The following is a 19,739-nucleotide window of genomic DNA, read 5'->3' as shown; positions in this document are numbered from 1 at the left end:
CTATAGGACAGATTAGAACTGCCCCATAGAGTTCCCAAGGAGCGCCTGGTGGATTCGAACTGCAGACCTTTGGTTAGCACTGGTGGGTCTTAACCACTATGCCATCAGGGTTTCCAACCAAACGACACATATGTGGTAACTCTGGTGAAGGAAGAGAAGGTACACAAGACTGGGAATCAACCTCAGCCTCACTCTAACCCTAACCATAACCCTAAACCACTTGTGCCCTAGCCTAGTAACCCCAGCCCTAACCCCAACCCCCAGCCACCTAAAACCTATACCCCTAAACCTAACTCCCAAACCTCTAACCCCCCAACCTGAACCCCTAACACCAAACCCTAACCCCTAACCCTAATCCTCTAACCCTTCTGCATCTCTGGGCCTCTCGACTCTCCGTCTATTTTCTCCCTCCAAATCCAACTAACACTCAGTGGAATTTTGAAGTTTCAGCTGTGCTTTGCTTCTTGATGTCTCCACCGGTCCCATCAAGGCACTGCATCATTTATTTGCTCTGCTTCACTATTCAGTTCCAAAACCATGGCTTAGAATCACCTGACACTGAACCTCAGCGATTGGGCGCAAGGCCGCGAGAGGGCGTGCGCACCGCCGGTTCTGTTCTGCCCACCAGACCCTCCGAGCATGGGAACCTCCTGGACCTAAGACGGGACGAACTGGGTACCGCTCCAGTGGCGACAGCAGAAGCTTTTCTTCCCGAGGGACCCAACGCCCCAGGGCGCTCTCTCAATACTCCCATTAATGCTATGATTATCCTAACCCACTCCTTCTGCGAGACCTAGTGGGTCCTCGACCAGGCCCAGCCTTCACGACCTGCACCCCCCTGCCGTGGTCATGTACAGGAACCTGCAGGGCTGCGCCCTCCCCGCCCAAGCTCTGCCCCTCCACACCCTGATGCCCTGCAGGCCTCTACTAGGTCCCCGCCCAGGGGAGAGTTGTCGCCCCGCGGGGGGGGGGCACGAGGAAACATTCGGAAACCACCCCCCAGGCACGAAGCCGACTGCCCCTATTGAGACCGTGTGAGCAGGGCTGCCCCGCCGACTGGAGCCTGCAGGGCATCACTCACGTTTGTCAGCTTCTCACCGCCCTCTGGGCTCAGGGTCCCAGAGCAGCCAATCCCCCCGGGGCGGGGGGGGGGCGGTCCGTCCGCAGGGACTGGAAGATCGGGTTGGTGCCCATGGCCGGAACGCTTAAAACCCTTACAAGCCCTCATAAACCGTCAGCTCCAGACCTTCAAATGTCAGCCCGAGAGACACCTAATCTCCAACCTAAAAAAAAAAAACCACACCTGTTGCCATCGAGTCAATTCTGACTCATAGCGACCCTATAGGACAGAGTAGAACTGTCCCACAGAGTTTCCAAGGAGCGCCTGGTGGATTCAAACTGCCAACCGTTTGGCTAGCAGCCTTAGCACTTAACCACTACGCCACCAGGGTAACCCACTGAACCCACTGCCACCAGGGTAGAGCCTCCAAATCCCACCAGTTTGAGGAACCCTCAAATCCCCTCAGCACCAGAGACCGTGTCCACAGCTACCGCTACACAGCGCCGCACAAATGTTTAAGTTAACAAACAACATGGGCGCTCAGGACCCCTTCCTGCTACCCCCACCCCCGCCACCCAGAGGTGGAGCGGGACCCGGCATCCACACTGTTAACAGACACTGAATCACTGCTGCTTCCACAAGGAGTAGGGTCCCCGCGCTGCTCCACAGATTCCCAGGACCCCTTCCTTTCCAGGTGGGGCCGGGGCTGCGCCGACGCCCCAGCCCCGAGAGTAGACCAGCCGGGCGCGGGCGCGGGCGCGGGATGCCTCAGCCTCCCAGGCACAGCGCCCAAAACAGTAAGGGGCAGCGGGGCCTTGGGCGGGGGATCGCTCTCTCCCCGCCCCTGGCACCCTACGGAGTCTGGTGGGGGTGGGACGACGAACGGGGGCGAGTGCCCCGTCCTCAGTCTGGAGTCTCACCGCCCCCGGGCGAACTCTGGGCCTTGGTTTCCCCTCTGGCACAGGGAGCAGGTGGGGGCGGGGGTGGGCAGGAGCCCATCCCCCAGCTTGGCCCGCAAACCCGCCCCTGGCAGAGGAGGGACCTTGGCGCAGCCCTGGACACGGCCTTTCTCCCCAAGCCCTTCAAGCCCCCAGGCCCGAGGGCACTCCGCAGCTGGATCCCGCGGCTGGACCCCCCCCCCGCCGCAAATCCATGGGGATCAAATTTCGCAGACCAGCTGCGTCTCCCGGGCCAGAGGCTCCCTCTCGCAGCCCTTAGAGTGGCTGCGTCCGCCCGGCCCCGTGCCGCGTCCGCCCCTGGGGATCACTCGGGACGGGGTACGCCGGAGGGGGCGATGCGAGCTGCTAACCCAACGTCCGGACTCCCCAACCTCTGGAGCCCACGGAATGCTGGGACTGGGAACCGCCCTCCTGGTGCCTTCCCTCCACACCTTCGAGGGGCCGGGCTTGTTCAGTCTGGGAGCGGGTCCCTCCACCCACCTGCCGGAGTTTCCTACCTTTCAGAAACTACGGCACGGAAAGCAGCACGAACACCGTCCGCTGTAAGGCGCGCCACCTGCCCGGGCCCCTCACCACCCGTCCCAGCGCTTCCGGGAGTAACTGGCTGGACGGCGAGGAACATGGCTGCCGGCCCCGCCCAGCGGCCCGGGTGTGGGGCGGGCGTGGGGGGGTTGGGCCTCCAGAGGGGAGGGTGGGGTCTAGAAGCAAGGACAACGCCAAGGTGTGCGGGGTGAGGAGACGGGAGAGGTCAGGAGAGGGCCCTCTCGCGTGCAGAGTTAAGTATTGGAGGTGCAACGGTTAAGTGCTTGGCTAACTGAAAGGTGGGCGGTTGGAACCCACCAGCTCAGGGGTTGAAAAGATCTGGAGATGGGCTCCCATAAAGATTCTAACCAAACAAAATCCGAACCAGTTGCTATTGAATCAATTCCGACTCATAGTGACCCTATAGGGCAGAGTAGAACTGCCCCATAGGGTTTCTAAGACTGTAAGTCTTTACAGAAGCAGACTGCCATGTCTTTCTGCAAATAACCAACTGGCGGATTCGAACTGTCCACCCTTTGGTTAGCAGCCGAGCTCTTAACCACGGTGCCAGCAGGGCTGCGCCATAAAGATTGCAACCTAGGAAACCTTGTGAGGCAGTTCTAAGCTGTCATACAGGGTTGATATGAGTCAGAATCTCTTGATGGCACACAACCATGATTGTACTAAGAAAAATTCCTCCAAGCATCTGCCTACATGACCCCTGAAGCACATATGCATGCACGCTATGAAAGCAGTGTGGCCAAAGACAGGAAATTGGGATAGAGACATTATAGACTGCACACTGAAAAGTGATTTCTGAGGGGCATGCAGCTCAAGCGGAGGAGGTAGCATACAACTAAATGCCCTTCTCCTTCTATTGTTCAATGGTCTTCAGAAAGAATGTGTCCCAGGAATTAACTGTAGCCCAGGAGAACTTGAAGACAGCAAATACAGAGGACCAGTCAGGATGCTTCTGCAGTGGTCAGGGTGAGGAGTGATGGTGGAAGTGCAGGTGGGAACAGTGGGCAGGCTTGAGGTGTACCTTGGAGATTGAGCTGCCAAGAATTGCTGGTCAGTCAGACGAATGGGATGAGGGGAATGGAGAATCAAAGGTGACTTCTAGAATTCAGGCTACCATGAGCGCATGGTCACCAGAGCCATTCTCTACCACGTGGAAAACCATGGAGGAACAAGCTTGAGAAAATGACCAAAAGATTTTTTTCTGTACATGTTAGATTTGGATGTCTGAGGTCATCCAAGTGTGGAGAACAGTTCCCAGCTGTGAATACCACTCTGAGGTAGAGTAGTTTTCTGGGTTCTAAGAATTTGAAGATCATCAGCCTATAGCTGATTTGAAAGCCACTGGTGGTGCAGTGGTTATGCATTTGGCTGCTACCAAAAGGTCTGCAGTTTGAATCTACCAGTCGCTCCTTGGAAACCCTGTGGGGAAGCTCTACTCTGTCCTATAGGGTCCCTATGAGTGAGAATCCACTCAATAGCGACTTTTTTTTTTGTTTTGTTTTAATACTAAGCTCAGAAAAGTTGTGTGTCAGGGTTGTATTTTTTCACAATACTTATTCAAGCAGTTCGAATCTACCAGCCACTCCTTGGAAACCCTATGGGTCAATTCTACTCTGTCGTTTAGGGTCGCTATGAGATAGAATTGACCCAACAGCAATGGACTTAGAACTTGGACTTAGAGGAGCCCTTTCTTTGTCAAAGCTGAAAGTTTTACTTCATACTTTTTAAAAACTGCCATGTCTCATGTTACGTGGCTACCCTTACAGGAGCATTTTTGGTGCTAACTTGACTTGTCCTTGGTGAAGGGCTCTGTATTCATTTTCTAGGGCTGCCATAGTAAATCACCAAAAACTCAGTGTCTTTAAAAAAATGTATAATCCATATAGTCCAAGAAGCTGGACTATATGAAGAAGGAGGGGCACCAGGATTGGAGGAAGACTCATTAACAGCCTAGACATGCAGATGACACAACCTTGCTTACTGAAAGTGAAGAGGACTTGAAGCACTTACTGATGAGGATCAAAGACTTCAGCCTTCAGTATGGATTACACTTCAACATAAAGAAAACAAAAATCCTCACAACTGGAACAATAAAAAAATCACAATAAAGAGAGAAAATACTGAAGTCGCCAAGGATTTCATTTTACTTGGATCCACAATCAACACCCATGGAAGCAGACTTCGAGAAATCAAATGACATATTTTATTGGGCAAATCTGCTACAAAAGACCTCAAAGTGTTAAAAATCGAAGATGTCACTTTGAGGACTAAGGTGTGCCTGAACCAAGCCATGATATTTTCAGTCGCCTCATGTGCAGCTAAAGGTGGACAATGAATAAGGGAGACAAAAGAACTGAAACTTGAATTATGTTGTTGGTGAAGAATAATGAATATACCATGGACTGCTAGAAGAATGAACACACCTGTCTTGGAAGAAGTACAGCCAGAATGCTCCTTAGAAAGGTGGGTGGCAAGACTTGGTCTCACGTACTCTGGACATATTATCAGGAGGAATCAGTCCCTGGAAAAAGACATCGTGCTTGGTAAAGTAGAGGGTCAGTGAAAAAGACAAAGATCCTCAATGAGACAGATTGAGACAGTGGCTGCAACAGTGGGCTCAGACACAGCAATGAGAAAGGCCCAGGGCTGGGCACTGTTCCGTTCTGTTGTACACAGGGTCGCTATGAGTTGGAACTGCCCAACAGCACCTAACAACAACATCGTAAACTCACTAGATCTCCTGGGGATAGAATGTCATATTCACTGTGGAGTAGATAGTTTGTCTGTTTGTTTACCATATTTACTAATACTATGATTTACATTTGATAACTTCCACAATCTGTTGGATCGCTTTTCTTTGGAATGGACACAAACATGCATCTCTTGCAGTCTGTTGGCCAGGTACCTAGCTTCCAAATTTCTTTGCATAGTGGAGTGGGCATGTACAGGGCTGCATCTGTTTGTTGAAACAACTTAGTGGGTATTCTGTCAGCTCCTGGAGCCTTGTTTTTTGCCAGTGCCTTCAATGTAGCTTGGACTTCTTCCTTCACTACTACCAGTTCTTCATCATATGCCACCTCATGAAGCAACTGAGAGTCGACCATTTCTTTTGGTACTGTGACTCTGTGTATTCTTTGCATCTTTTGTGTGTGTGTGCTTTAAGTGAAACTTTACAAATCAAGTCAATCTCTCATACAAAAATTTGTATACAGCTTGCTATGTACTCCTAGTTCCTCTCCCACTAATGAGACAGCACACTCCTTCTCTCAGCCCTGTATTCCCCGTGTCCATTCAGCCACTTTCTGTCCCTCTCTGCCTTCTCATCTCCCCTCCAAACGGGAGCTGCCCACATAGTCTTATGTGTCCACTTGAGACCAGAAGGTCACTCCTCACCACTATCATATTCTATCCTATAATCCAGTCCAATCCCTGTCTGAAGAGTTGGCTTTGGGAATGGTTCCAGTCTTGGGCCAACAGAAGGTCTGGGGACCATGACCTCCAGGGTTCCTCTAGTCTCAGTCAGATCATTAAGTCTGATTTTTTTATGAGACTTTGAGGTCTGCATCTCACTGCTCTCGTGCTCCGTCAGGGATGCTCTGTTTCGTTCCCTGTCGGGGCAGTCTTCGGTTGTAGACGGGCACCATCTAGTTCTTCCGGTCTCAGGCTGATGTAGTCTTGGATTTACGTGGCCATTTCTGTCTTTTGGACTCATAATTACCTTGTATCTTTGGTGTTCTTCATTCTCCTTTGCTCCAGCTGGGTTGAGACCAATGGATGCATCTTAGATGGCTGCTCGATAGTGTTTTTAAGACTGCAGACGCCACTCACCAAAGTGGGATGCAGAATGTTTTCTTAATAGATTTTATTATGTCAATTGACCTAGATGTCCCCTGAAAACATGGTCCCCCAACTGCTGCCCCTGCTACTCTGGCCTTTGGAGCATTTGGTTTATTCAGGAAACTGCTTTTGGTTTAGTCCATTTATGCTGACCTCTCCTTTATTGTATGTTGTCTTTCGCTTCACCTAAAATAGTTCTTGTCTACTATCTAATTTGCAAATATCCTTCTCCCTCCCTTTCTCCCCACCCTCATAACCATCAAAGAATATTTTCTTCTCTGTTTAAACTATTTCTTGAGTTCTTATAATAGTGGTCTCATACAATATTTGTCCTTTTGCAACTGACTAATTTCACTCAGCATAATGCCCTCCAGATTCCTCCAAGCTATGAAATATTTCACGGATTCATCATTGTTCTTGATCTGTGTGAAGTATTCCATCGTGTGAATGCACCACAATTTATTTATCCATTCATCTGTTGATGGGCACCTTGGTTACTTCCATCTTTCTGCTATTGTAAACAGTGCTGCAATGAACATGGTTGTGCATATATCTGTTCATATACAGGCTCTTATTTCTCTAAGATATATTCCAAGGAGTGGGATTGCCGTATCCTATGGTAGTTCTATTTCTACCTTTTTAAGGAAGTGCCAGATTGATTTTCAAAGTGGCTGCACCATTTTAAATTCCCATCAGCAGTGAATAAGTGTTCCAGTCTCTCTACAACCTCTCCAACATTTATTATTTTGTGATTTGGGATTAATGGCAGCCTTGCTGGAGTGAGATGGTATCTCATTGTAGTTTTGATTTACATTTCTCTAATGGCTAATGATTGTGAGCATTTCCTCATGTATCTGTTACCTGCCTGAATGTCTTCTTTGTTGAAGTGCCTATTCCTATCCTTTGCCCATTTTTTAAATGGATTATTTGTCTTTTTGTTATTGAGTTTTTGCAATATCATGTAGATTTTAGAGTTCAGATGCTGATCAGAAATGTTATAGCTACAAACTGTTTCCCAGTCTGTAGGCAATCAGTTTACTCTCCTGGTGAAGACTTTGGATGAGCATAAGTGTTTGATTTTTAGGAGTTATCTAATTTCTCTTTGGGTACTTGTACATTGTTAGTAATGTTTTTGTTACAATCCCACCCTAATCCCCTTTAACATAAAATTACAATCACAAAATGGAGGACAGCTACAGAACACTGGGAATCATGGCCTAACCAACTGGATACACACATTTTTCGGGGGGGGACATAATACAATCCATGACATCCACCTTTTAGTATATTTTGGGGACTGGCTCTTTTAGTCAGAAACAGGTTGAATAAAAGTGCTTACTTACCAGTAGTCTCCCAGCAGTGTTGGTGACGGATCCCCAGTTGGATACACACAATCACACTGACTGCATTTGCGGTGCCTCAGGAAGTCCCACTTGCCTTCATAACACTGATCTCTAGAACAAAACACAGCTCTGTAAGCAAGTCAGTTAAAAATAAAGGCATTGGATATTGAACATCACTAAAGACATAAGTGCATATTGGTTCTGTGCTGGTTGCCAGAATCTAATTCTCTTAATTAATTCATATTTTTTGTAGATATTTTTCTTGCTCCATATACCCAGAGCTCTGTGTACATATAATGAACATTCTACACGTAGTTTTCTCATAAATATTACCCAATGTCATTCATTTTTTTGACCATTCACTCAATGTTCAAGAATAAATTGAAGTATAGGAAATATTCTTACGGTTATTTAACTCTAAGGATGAAGAAATTGCATAGTGGGTCTTGGCTCACTCTAGAAATTCTCTACCTGATGCAGTTCCACACAGCAACACGGACCTTCATCTCAGCACAGGAAGAAAGACAGCTTTGTCTCAATATTTGCAAGTGCTCTTCACCTTCTACTAGGGTAAAAATTCTTCAGCCTGCCAAGAGCATTGTTCAAGAATTGGCTCCAAATCTCTCCTTGAAAATTACAGTGAAAAATCTTATAAAAATGTTAAGTCTTATTATTAGGCAAACCACTATTTCATCAAATCATCGTCTCTATATAAATTTTTCACCACTATGTTTTTTTTTTATGTGGCTTAAGACAACAATCAGGTGTGTAATAATGTGTATATCATTACATTTCAAATTATAAAGTGATGTTCCAATGGTTTAAAGAGTTGGAGGGACTATTGTGGCTACAGAATACTGAATCAAAAAATATTTTGACATGAAAGTTTCAACAACAAATATGTTCCATAACTGTAGGTGTACTTGTAGGTAAATGTTTAATGTAATAATTCGGATGGTTAAAAAAGACAAAAACAAATAAAAACACATTAAACAGCAGAATAAGTCAATAGATATTTATTGTCATGACAGATACAAACAGAAAACAAAGAATAAAAAATAAGTGCAGCAGAGGTTACCAGCGTTATGTAAAAGAGAGGAGCATCTTGACACCGAAATAAAATAGCTAGATGCTTCAAAATGTGCATCCAGCAGCTTTTCCCTTTAGCAGGTGTTGCAATTTCTGATTTATTGGAATTAAATTAGTTGTCCATGTCATTCACGTATTATTTTAATGCAATAAATCATTTTACAAGTCCCGTGCTGTAAAAAAAATGCTTAAATCATTACATAAACATAGCTTTGCTCACAACTCTTCCCATTCTGAATGCATTACTTTTCCCTTTACCACTTCCTAAATAGCTGTGAAAATCTTCACAGTGCTGTAAACCCAAGTTCTAGTCCCACCACCATTTTATGTGATACTGATCACTGTGTGTCCCTGTGAAGTCTTTTTTTTTTTTTTAACATCCTATATATATATATTTTTTATAGCACTATGGTCACTATTGTCGACTCAACATGTTTACTGCCTTATTGCGCTCTTTACCTGTTGTTGAAGCCTTGTTATTTACTTTTAAATGTCTTTCTTATTTCTCTACCTTAACACTTAAAACAGTGTTTCATTTTATTTGCTGTTGTTTTTTTCTTTTATTATATTCTTGTCCACTCAGAGTTCAGGTATGATTAAAAAGTAATTACATTTTTGTGGAGACAGAATGGGATTTAGAATCAAGTTTCAATTACCTGGGTTTTACTTCCTTCATTGACTAGCTGTATATCGGCAATACTTACTGACTATAAAACTTAATTTCAACATTTGTAAAACAGGTTACAATCTATCTATGCTTTTTTTAGATATATACATTTCTTTTTAATTTCAAAATATAAATTCACCAAAAATGATGTTAACATTTAGATTTTTCTTGTGTTAAAAAAAACTAAACCAAACCTGTTGTCATCAAGTTGATTCCAACTCATACCGACTCTGTAGGACAGAGGAGAGCTGCCCCATAAGGGCTTCCAAGGAGTGGCTGGTGGATTTGAACTGTCGGCCTTTTGGTTAGCAGCCAGGTTGGAATCCGCTACATCACCAGGATTCCTTTCTTGTAATAAGTCAGATAAATTGATAAGCTTATATTCCAGCTATGTATTTAGTGCATGAAATATGTCAAAGAGAATTATGTAATGTTTAAAATTTTAAATGTAAATTGATCAAAAATTATAATAAATTCCAAATAAGTAAGATAAAATGATTAGCTCCAGTTCTCAGTAGGGGTTTAAATGCCTTTGAAACCAGTTGGTGCTCCTGTTTTCACCCATTCTCAATGGCACAAACTCAGCATCAGTCTCTGAATAGTGATTATGATACTAACACGGTAGACAGTCAGGAGTGGTTGGGCTACTATTTTCACATGTTTTGCTGGCTAATAGATTTAAATTATCTTTACTGTCTAATATTTCTTATCTTTTACTTTTGGAGAACGAAGTCAATTGTTCATGTCGTATTATGTATGGTACAGCCCAGAGTGTTTGTAGTGTTCAATACTTTAAATTTCTCACCACTTTCATCATTACTTTTTTGTATAGGAAACTCAGGAATCAAATAGGTATTTTATACTGTCCAGCAATGCTTACATTGTAAGTATAAAGTGGGAGCCATTATAACGTTAAGGGAAATATCATTGATACAATGTTGGCTTTTTAATTAGGCAGATTTGTATTTGTAATCCCACTCTGCCCTTAATTGGCTGATGACTTTAAGTATGCTTCTTTACTTTCCGTAGCCTTGATTTACTCACCCACAAAATGGGATGATGACCCTCATCTGGAAAGAATATACATATATATATATATATATATACACGTATGAAACTTACTTCTGACAATGGATGAAACAAAGCCAATACTAACAAATATTGCTATTTCTTCTACCTGCCTTCTTTACTCACTCCAGGCTTCTAGACAGTTTGCTCAGATACGTTTCCTTCCTTCCCGTCTTCTTTCTTTCTATGCTACCTCTTTTTGTTTCCCTTTCAGTTTCATTGTGAATTCACAAACGCTAGGTTGAATTTCAGTGTTTATATGCTATTGGGGGTATGCATCTAAGTAAGCAATTTACCTTCCTGAAATTAAAATATAGATAATTCCTGCACTGCCTGCCTCACATGGCATGCGAAAGTTATTTAAAATAGTAAGAAAATATAAATATGTTACTTATTATCTATTGAATCCATACATCAGTCTAGATAATTTAACTGTCATGTTGAAGTGATAAATTTATAAATATAGATATTAATATTTTGTTATTAATGTAAGAAGAGTAAGTTGGAAACCTAATATGAAGAGCAGGTGAGGATTTCAAAAGGACTGGTTCTCAGAAGAGTAGGACTAGAACAGTAATAATCAAACAAAATGTAAAATATGTTCATAGCAGGAACATACAGAAGGTTGCTTCTACAATGGTGTTTAAAATAGAATAATGTATATTTGATTAGACGATCATTTATGGGAATAAAAAGATTAAGAAAATTTATCCTTACCTGCAAAATCTTAGAACCAAAAAACCAAACCAAACCCAGTGCCGTCGAGGTGATTCCTACTCATGGCGACCCTATAGGACAGAGTAGAACTGCCCCATAGAGTTTCCAAGGAGCGCCTGGCAGATTCAAACTGCTGACCCTTTGGTTAGCAGCTGTAGCACTTAACCACTATGTCACCAGAGTTTCCACAAAATCTTAGAAGCAACAACATATTCATCATATTTCATCCAGAACATTCCGGACGTCCTGCAGTCATGCATTTGAACTCATTTGTGCAGAAACATTCATTTTTATAGCTACTTACCTTCCTGGTGGTTACATCATTGGCTCCTAAAGACCAGAAAAAGAACCAAATGCAATTTGGCTGTCTTGACTGGGTCCCAAAGAAGACTCTTAAAGTTAAACAAATGAACAGAAATATCTTAAACAAGCAATATCTTCTAGGTGCAACTGCTTGTGTGTGGCACGAGGAAAATAAACACTAATCAAGGTAACTTAATTCTCAGTGAAATGAAACCTCATATGGAAACATGGGAATTTTACTCTTCCTTGATAATTACATCATCTAGAATCATCTCATGTGAGATTTTTATCATAAAGGAAGGGTTCATGGAAAGGAGATGCCTGACTGGAGCCCGCTGTGGATTATTCTTAATTGCCTCTCCACTCTCACATTTCCAAAAGGAAGGAGGATATCAGGGCTTAATATGACTCAAGTAAAGCATGAGAAAATGGAATATGTTTACAAATGTCAACACAACTATCTGTAAAATAATTCGATATTTATTAAATCTTTTTGTGAGAAATGAAGTGGCTCTAATCAGACTTAAATAAATGGGTTGACTAATTTTTTTTTTGTTAATATTTGAATGTACCATGCAACTAGGTTGATGGAAGTTGTATATAAAAGTTATCCAAATCACTCAGTAGGATGATTTCGAAGAATCTGAAAAAAGTTAGGAAAATAAATTTGAAATACTGTGGCACTATGAGTCAACCAGAATTACAGAGCGTTCAGTAAATTGGAGTAAAAAAGAACTGAAGGTATCATTTTCAAATTGATTGTTGTTGTTAGGTGCCATCAAGTCTGTTCTGACTCATAGCCAACCTATGTATCACAGAACAAAACACTGCCTGGTCCTGTACCATTCTTAAAATCGTTACTATCCTGGAGCCCATTGTCGCACCCACTGTGTCAATCTCTCTCTTTGAGGGTCTTCCTTTTTTTCCGCTGATCCTGTACTTTACCAAGCATGATGTCCTTCTCCAGGAACTGATCTTTCCTAACAACATGTCCAACGTATGTAAGACACACTCTCGCCATCCTTGCTTCTAAGGAGCATTCTGGTTGTACTTCTTCCAAGACAGATTTGTTCCTTCTCTTGGCAGTGCATTCAATATTCTTTGCCAACGCCACAATTCAAAGGCGTCAATTCTTTTTTGGTCTTCCTTATTCATTGTCCAGTTTTCACATGCGTATTGGGCGATTGAAAACACAATGCCTTGGGTCAGGCACACCTTAGTCTTCAAGGTGACATATTTGCTTTTCAACACTTTAAAGAAGTCCTTTGCAGCAGATTTGCCCAATGCAATGCGTCTTTTGATTTCTTTCTTTTTTTTTTTTTTAATTTTTGTTGTGCTTTAAGCGAAAGTTTACAAATCAAGTCAGTCTCTCACACAAAAACTTATATACACCTTGTTACATACTCCCAATTGCTCTTCCCCTAATGAGACAGCCTACTCCCTCCCTCCACTCTCTCTTTTCATGTCCATTCCTCCAGCTTCTAACCCTCTCTACCCTCTCCTCTTCCCTCCAGACAGGAGATGCCAGCATAGTCTCAAGTGTCCACCTGATCCAAGAAACTCACTCCTCACCAGCATCCCTCTCCAACCTATTGTCCAGTCCAATCCCTGTCTGAAGAGTTGGTTCCTGTCCTGGGCCAACAGAAGGTCTGGGGGCCATGACCACCAGGGTCCTTCTAGTCTCAGTCAGACCATTAAGTCTGGTCTTTTTACGAGAATTTGGAGTCTGCATCCCACTGCTCTCCTGCTCCCTCAGGGGTTCTCTGTGTTCCCTGTCAGGGCAGTCATCAGTTGTAGCTGGGCACCATCTAGTTCTTCTGGTCTCAGGCTGATGTAGTCTCTGGTTTATGTGGCCCTTTCTGTCTCTTGGGCTCTTAATGACCTTGTGTCCTTGGTGTTCTACATTCTCCTTTGATCCAGGTGGACTGAGACCAATTGATGCATCTTAGATGGCCGCTTGCTAGGGCCGAAGACTCCAGATGCCAATCTCCAAAGTGGGATGCAGAATGTTTTCTTAATAGATTTTATTATGCCAATTGACTTAGATGTCCCTTGAAACCATGGTCCCCAAACCCCTGCCCTGGCTACTCTGGCTTTCGAAGCGTTCAGTTTATTCAGGAAACTTCTTTGCTTTTGGTTTAGTCCAGTTGTGCTGACCTCCCCTGTATTGTGTGTTGTCTTTCCCATCACCTAAAGTAGTTCTTATCTACTACCTAATTAGTGAATATCCCTCTCCTTCCCTCCCTCCCTCCTTCCCTCCCTCCCATCTCTCTTAACCATCAAAGAATATTTTCTTCTCTGTTTAAACTATTTCTTAGTTCTTATAGTAGTGGTCTTATACAATACTTATTCTGTTGTAACTAATTTCACTCAACATAATGCCTTCCAGGTTCCTCCATGTTGTGAAATGTTTCACAGATTCATCACTGTTCTTTATCAATGCGCAGTATTCTGTCATGTGAATATACCATAGTTTATTTATTCATTCATTCATTGATGGGCACCTTGGTTGCTTCCATCTTTTTGCTATTCTAAACAGTGCTGCAATGAACATAAGGGTGCATATATCTGTTCCTGTAAAAGTTCTTATTTCTCTAGGGTATATTCCAAGGAGTGGGATTGCTGGATCTTATGGTAGTTCTATTTGTAGCTTTTTAAGGAAGCGCCAAATTGATTTCAAAAGTGGTTGTACCATTTTACATTCCCACCAACCGTGTGTAAGTGTTCCAATCTCTCCACAACTTCCCCAACATTTCTTGTTTTGTGTTTTTTGGATTAATGCCAGCCTTGTTGGAGTGAGATGAAATGTCATTGTAGTTTTGATCTGCATTTCTCTAATGGCTAACGACCATGAACATTTCCTCATGTATCTGTTAGCTACCTGAATGTCTTCTTTAGTGAGGTGTCTGTTCATATCTTTTGACAATTTTTTAATTGTGTTATTTGTCTTTTTGTAGTTGAATTTTTGCAGTATCATGTAGATTCTAGGGATCAGGCACTGATTGGAAATGTCATACCTAAAAACTTTTCCTCAGTCTGGGTAATCTTTTAACTCTTTTGGTGAAGTCTTTGGATGAGCATAGGTGTTTGATTTTTAGGAGCTCCCAGTTACCTGGTTTTTCTTCTGCATTATTAATAATGTTTCATATACGCTTTATGCCATGTATTAGGGCTCCGAACAGTGTCCCTATTTTTTCTTCCATGATCTTTATCATTTTAGATTTTATATTTAGGTCTTTGATCCATTTTGAGTTTGTTTTTGTGCATGTGGTGAGGTATGGGTCTTGTTTGATTTTTTTGCAGATGGATATCCAGTTATGCCAGCATCATTTGTTAAAAAAAACTGTCTTTTCCCTATTTAACTGTTTTGGTGCCTTAGTCAAATATCAACTGCTCATATGTGGATGGATTTATGTCTGGATTCTCAAATCTGTTCCAGTGGTCTATGAATCTGTTGTTGTAGGAGTACCAGGCTGTTTTGACTACTGTGGCAGTATAATATGTTCTAAAATCAGGTAGAGTGAGGCCTCCCACTTTATTCTTCTTTTCCAGTAATGCTTTACTTATCATTAAAAAATGTCATTGGACTCATTAGACATGGATTGGACTGGACAATGGATTGGAGAGACAGATGATGAGGAGTGAGCTACTTGTATCAGGTGGACACCTGAGACTATGTTGGCATCTCCTGTTTGGAGGGAAGATGGGACGGTTAGAAGCTTACAAAATGGTCACAAAAAAAGAGACTGGAAGGAGGGAGCGGGCTGTCTCATTGTGTAGTAAGGCGTATATTATAAGTTTATATGTGAGAGACTGACTTGATTTGTAAACTTTCACTTAAAGCACAATACAAATTATTTTTAAAAAGTTGGAATTTAGCTCAGAATTGCATTAAATCTATAGATTGCCTTTGGTAGAATAGACATTTTTATAATGTTAAGTCTTCCTATCCATGAGCCACGTATGTTTTTCCACATAGGTAGGTCTCTTTTGGTTTCTTGCAGTAGTGTCTTCTAGTTTTCTATGTTTAGGTATTTTACATCTCTGGTAAGATGTATTCCTAAGTATTTTATCTTCTTGGGGGCTATTGTAAATGGTATTGATTTGGTGATTTCCTCTTCGATGTTCTTTTTGTTGGTGTAGAGGAATCCAACTGATTTTTGTATGTTTGTCTTGTATCCTGATACTCTGCTGAACTCTTCTATTAGTTTCAGTAGTTTTCTGGAGGATTCCTTAGGGTTTTCTGTGTATAAGATCATGTCATCTGCAAATAGAGATACTTTTACTTTTTCCTTGCCAATCTGGATGCCCTTTATGTCTTTATCTAGCCTAATTGCTATGGGTAGGACCTCCAGCACAGTGTTCAATAAGAGTGGTGATAAAGGGCATCCTTGTCTGGTTCCCTATCTCAAGGGGAATACTTTCAGGCTCTCTCCATTTAGGATGATGTTGGCTATCGGTTTTGTATCAATGCCCTTTATTATGTTGAGGAATTTTCCTTGTATTCCTATTTTGCTGAGAGTTTTTGTCATGAATGGTGTTGAACTTTGTCAAATGCCTTTTCTGCATCAATTGATGAAATCATGTGATTCTTGTCTTTTGTTTTATTTATATGATGGATTACATTAATGGTTTTTCTAATGTTGAAACATTCCTGTATATGTGGTATGAATCCCACTTGGTCATGGTGAATTATTTTTTTTTGATATGTTGTTGAACTCTGTTGGCTAGAGTTTTGTTGAGGATTTTGGCATCTAAGTTCATGAGGGATATAGGTCTGTAATTTTTTGTGTGTGTGTGATGTCTTTACGTGGTTTTGGTATCAGGGATATGGTGGCTTCATAGAATGAGTTTGGGAGTATTCTGTCCTTTTCTGTTTTCTGAAATACCTGTAGTAGTAGTGGTGTTATCCCTTCTCTGAAAGTTTGGTAGAACTCTTCAGTGAAACTGTCCAGGCCAGAGCTTTTTTGGGGGGGGGCAGTTTTTTGATTACCCTTTTCGCTTCTTCTTTTGTTATGGCTCTATTTAGTTGTACTACCTCTGTTTGTGTTAGTTTAAGTAGGTAATGTGTTTCTAGGAATTCATCCATTTCTTCTAGGTTTTCAAATTGTTAGAGTACAATTTTTCAGAGTAATCTGATATGATTCTTTTAATTTCAGTTGGGTGTGTTGTAATATCGCCCATCTCATTTCTTATTCGGGTTATTTGGTTCCTCTCCTGTTTTTCTTTTGTCAGTTTGGCCAGTAGTTTATCAATTTTGTTGATTTTTTTCAAAAAAACTAGCTTTTGGTCCTATTAATTCTTTCTATTGTTTTTCTGTTTTCTATTTCATTTAGTTCTGCTCTAATTTTTATTATTTAGTGTCTGTGAGTTTTTTTTTTGTTGTTGTTGCTCTGTTTCTATTTCTTCAAGTTGTAGAGATAATTCTTTCATTTTGGCCATTTTTTCTTTTTGTATGTGTGCATTTATTGATATAAATTGGCCTCTGAGCACCGCTTTTGCTGTGTCCCAAAGGTTCTGTTAGAAAGTGTTTTCATCTTATTGGATTCTATGAATTTCTTTATTCCATCCTTATTTTTTTTTTTTTTTAATGTCTTCTATAATCCAATCTTTTTTGAGCAGGGTATTGTTTAGTTAGTGTTTGATTTCTTTTTCCTGCTTTTCCTGTTATTGATTTCCACTTTTATGGCCTTCTGGTCAGAGAAAATGCTTTGTAATATTTCGGTGTTTTGGATTGTGCTAAGGCTTGCTTTATGACCTAATATGTGGTCTATTCTATAGAATGTTCCATGTGCACTAGAAAAGAAAGTTTAGTTGGTTGCTGTTGGGTGGAGTGTTCTGTATATGTCTATGAGGTCGTGTTAGTTGATTGTGGCATTTAGATCTTCCGTGTCTTTACTGAGCTTCTTTCTGGATATCCTGTTCTTCAGCGAAAGTGGTGTGTTGAAGTATCCCAGTATTATTGTGGAGCTATCTATCTCACTATTCAATGCTGATAGAGTTTGTTTTATGTATCTTGCAGCCCTGTCATTGGGTGTGTAAGTATTTAATATGGTTATAGCTTCTTGGTGTATTGTCCCTTTAATCATTATATAGTGTCCTTCCTTATCTTTTCTGATGGATTTAACTTTAAAGCCTATTTTGTCAGAAATTAATATTGCTACTCCTGCTCTTTTTTGCTTATTGTTTGCTTGATATATTTTTTTCCATCCTTTGAGTTTTAGTTTGTGTCTCTAAGTCTAAGGTGTGTCTCTTGTAGGCAGCATAGAGACAGATCGTGTTTCTTTATCCAGTCTGAGACTCTCTGACTCTTTATTGGTGCATTTAGTCCATTTACATTCAGAGTAATTATGGATAGGTGTGAATTTAGTGCTATCATTTTGATGTCTTTTTTTGTGTATTGACAGTTTCTTTTTCCCACTTGATTTTATGTGCTGAGTAGATTTTCTTTATATATTGTCGTTTCCTCATATCTGTTGTTGTTGATTTTGTTTCTGCTGAGTCTCTATTATTATTATTTTTTTTTAATGAGTAGGGTAGCTTGTCTCCTTTGTGGTTACCTTATTATTTACCCCTATTTTTCTAAATTTAAATGGAACTTTTATTTCTTTGTATTGCCGTATTTTCCACTCCATATGGAAGGTGTATGATAACATTTCTTACTCCCTCTTTATTATTCTAATGTTGTCTTCTTTTCTATGATAACATTGCTGTTACCCTGTTTTGAGCTTTTTTTTTTTTTTTTTTAATAATCTTGCTTTGTTTTTTTGGATTTCCCTATCTGGATTGACTTCTGGTTGCTCTGCCCAGTGTTCTAGTCTTGGGTTGATACCTGATATTATCAATTTTCTAGCCAAAGAACTCCCTTTAGTGTTTCTTGTAGTTTTGCGTTGGTTTTTATGAATTCTCTAAACTTCTGTTTACCTGGAAATGTCTTAATTTCACCTTTATATTTGAGAGACATTTTTGCTGGCTATATGATTCTTGGCTGGCAATTTTTTCGTTCAACTTTTTATATGTCATCCCATTGCCTTCTTGCCTGTGTGGTTTCTGCCTAGTAGTCCAAGCTTATTCTTATTGGCTCTCCTTTCTAGGTGACTTTTCCTTTATCCCTAGCTGCTCTTAAAATTCTTTCTTTATCTTTGGTTTTGGCAAGTTCAAGTATAATCTGTCTTGGAGACTTTCTTTTGACATCTGCCTCATGTTCAGTTAGACGAGTATCTTGGATAGATATCTTCTCATCTTTCATGATATCAGGGAAGTTTTCTGCTAAAAAATCTTCAACAATTTTCTCTGTATTTTGTGTTATCCCTCCCTGTTCTGATACTCCAATCATTCGTAGGTTATTTCCCTTGATACAGTCTGCCATGATTCTTAAGCTTTCTTCATTTTTTAAAAATTCTTTTATCTGATTTTTCTTCAAACATATGAGTGCCAAGTGCTTTATCTTCAAGTTCAGAAATTCTGCCTTCCATTTGCTCAAATCTGCTTCTCTGGCTTTCTATTGAGTTGTCTATTTCTTTAATTTTATTGTTAATTTTCAGAATTTCTGATTGCTGTCTGTCTATGGATTTTTCCAGCTTATGAAATTTTTCATTATGTTCCCGAATAATCTTTTTAATTTTTTCAATTGCTTTATCTGTATGTTCCTTGCCTTGTTCTGCACATTGCCTTATTTCCTTCTTGATGTCTTGAAAGGTTCTGCATATTAATGTTTTGTTTTCTGCCTCTGGTAATTCCAGGAATGCACTTTCATCTAGAAGATCCCTTGATTCTTTGTTTTGAGAGTTTGTTGAGGTAATTATGGTCTGTTTCTTTATGTGACTTGAAATTGACTGTTTTTTTTTTTGAGCCATCTATAAGTTATTGCATTAGTTTATTTTATGTTTGCTTACTGTGTCATAGCTTCTTGCTTTGTTTTGTTTTGATATGCCCAGATGGTTGCTTGAGTGAGCTAACTTGATTATTTTCACTTTTGGAGCTCAGATGTCCTCTCACCAGATGGTTAGAGCTGTTCTCAGGTAGATCAGTCTAGGAGTGCATTCAGTTTTCTTGTATGAATTCAGCTCAGGTGTCTAGGTAGCTGATCATCAAGTGTGTGGTGCAGGCTGTGTCCCACACCCTTAGAGGGGCAGGGGTGATTGGTGCAGGTA

General features: G+C 41.2%; 1 long non-coding RNA gene across 1 annotated transcript in view; it reads right to left on the bottom strand.

Moving 5' to 3' along the window:
- LOC135229344 (uncharacterized) overlaps window positions 1–1,776 on the bottom strand; it is a 132,422-nt gene extending 130,646 nt beyond the window's left edge. The window contains exon 1 of the long non-coding RNA XR_010320123.1: window positions 1,082–1,776. This is a non-coding gene — a long non-coding RNA (uncharacterized LOC135229344). The remainder of the gene's footprint in view (window positions 1–1,081) is intronic.
- Window positions 1,777–19,739: the final 17,963 nt, after the last annotated feature.

Source organism: Loxodonta africana, unplaced genomic scaffold (assembly GCF_030014295.1).
Source record: "Loxodonta africana isolate mLoxAfr1 unplaced genomic scaffold, mLoxAfr1.hap2 scaffold_270, whole genome shotgun sequence".
NCBI lineage: Eukaryota > Metazoa > Chordata > Mammalia > Proboscidea > Elephantidae > Loxodonta > Loxodonta africana.
This window is presented reverse-complemented; position numbering and strand designations above follow the sequence as displayed.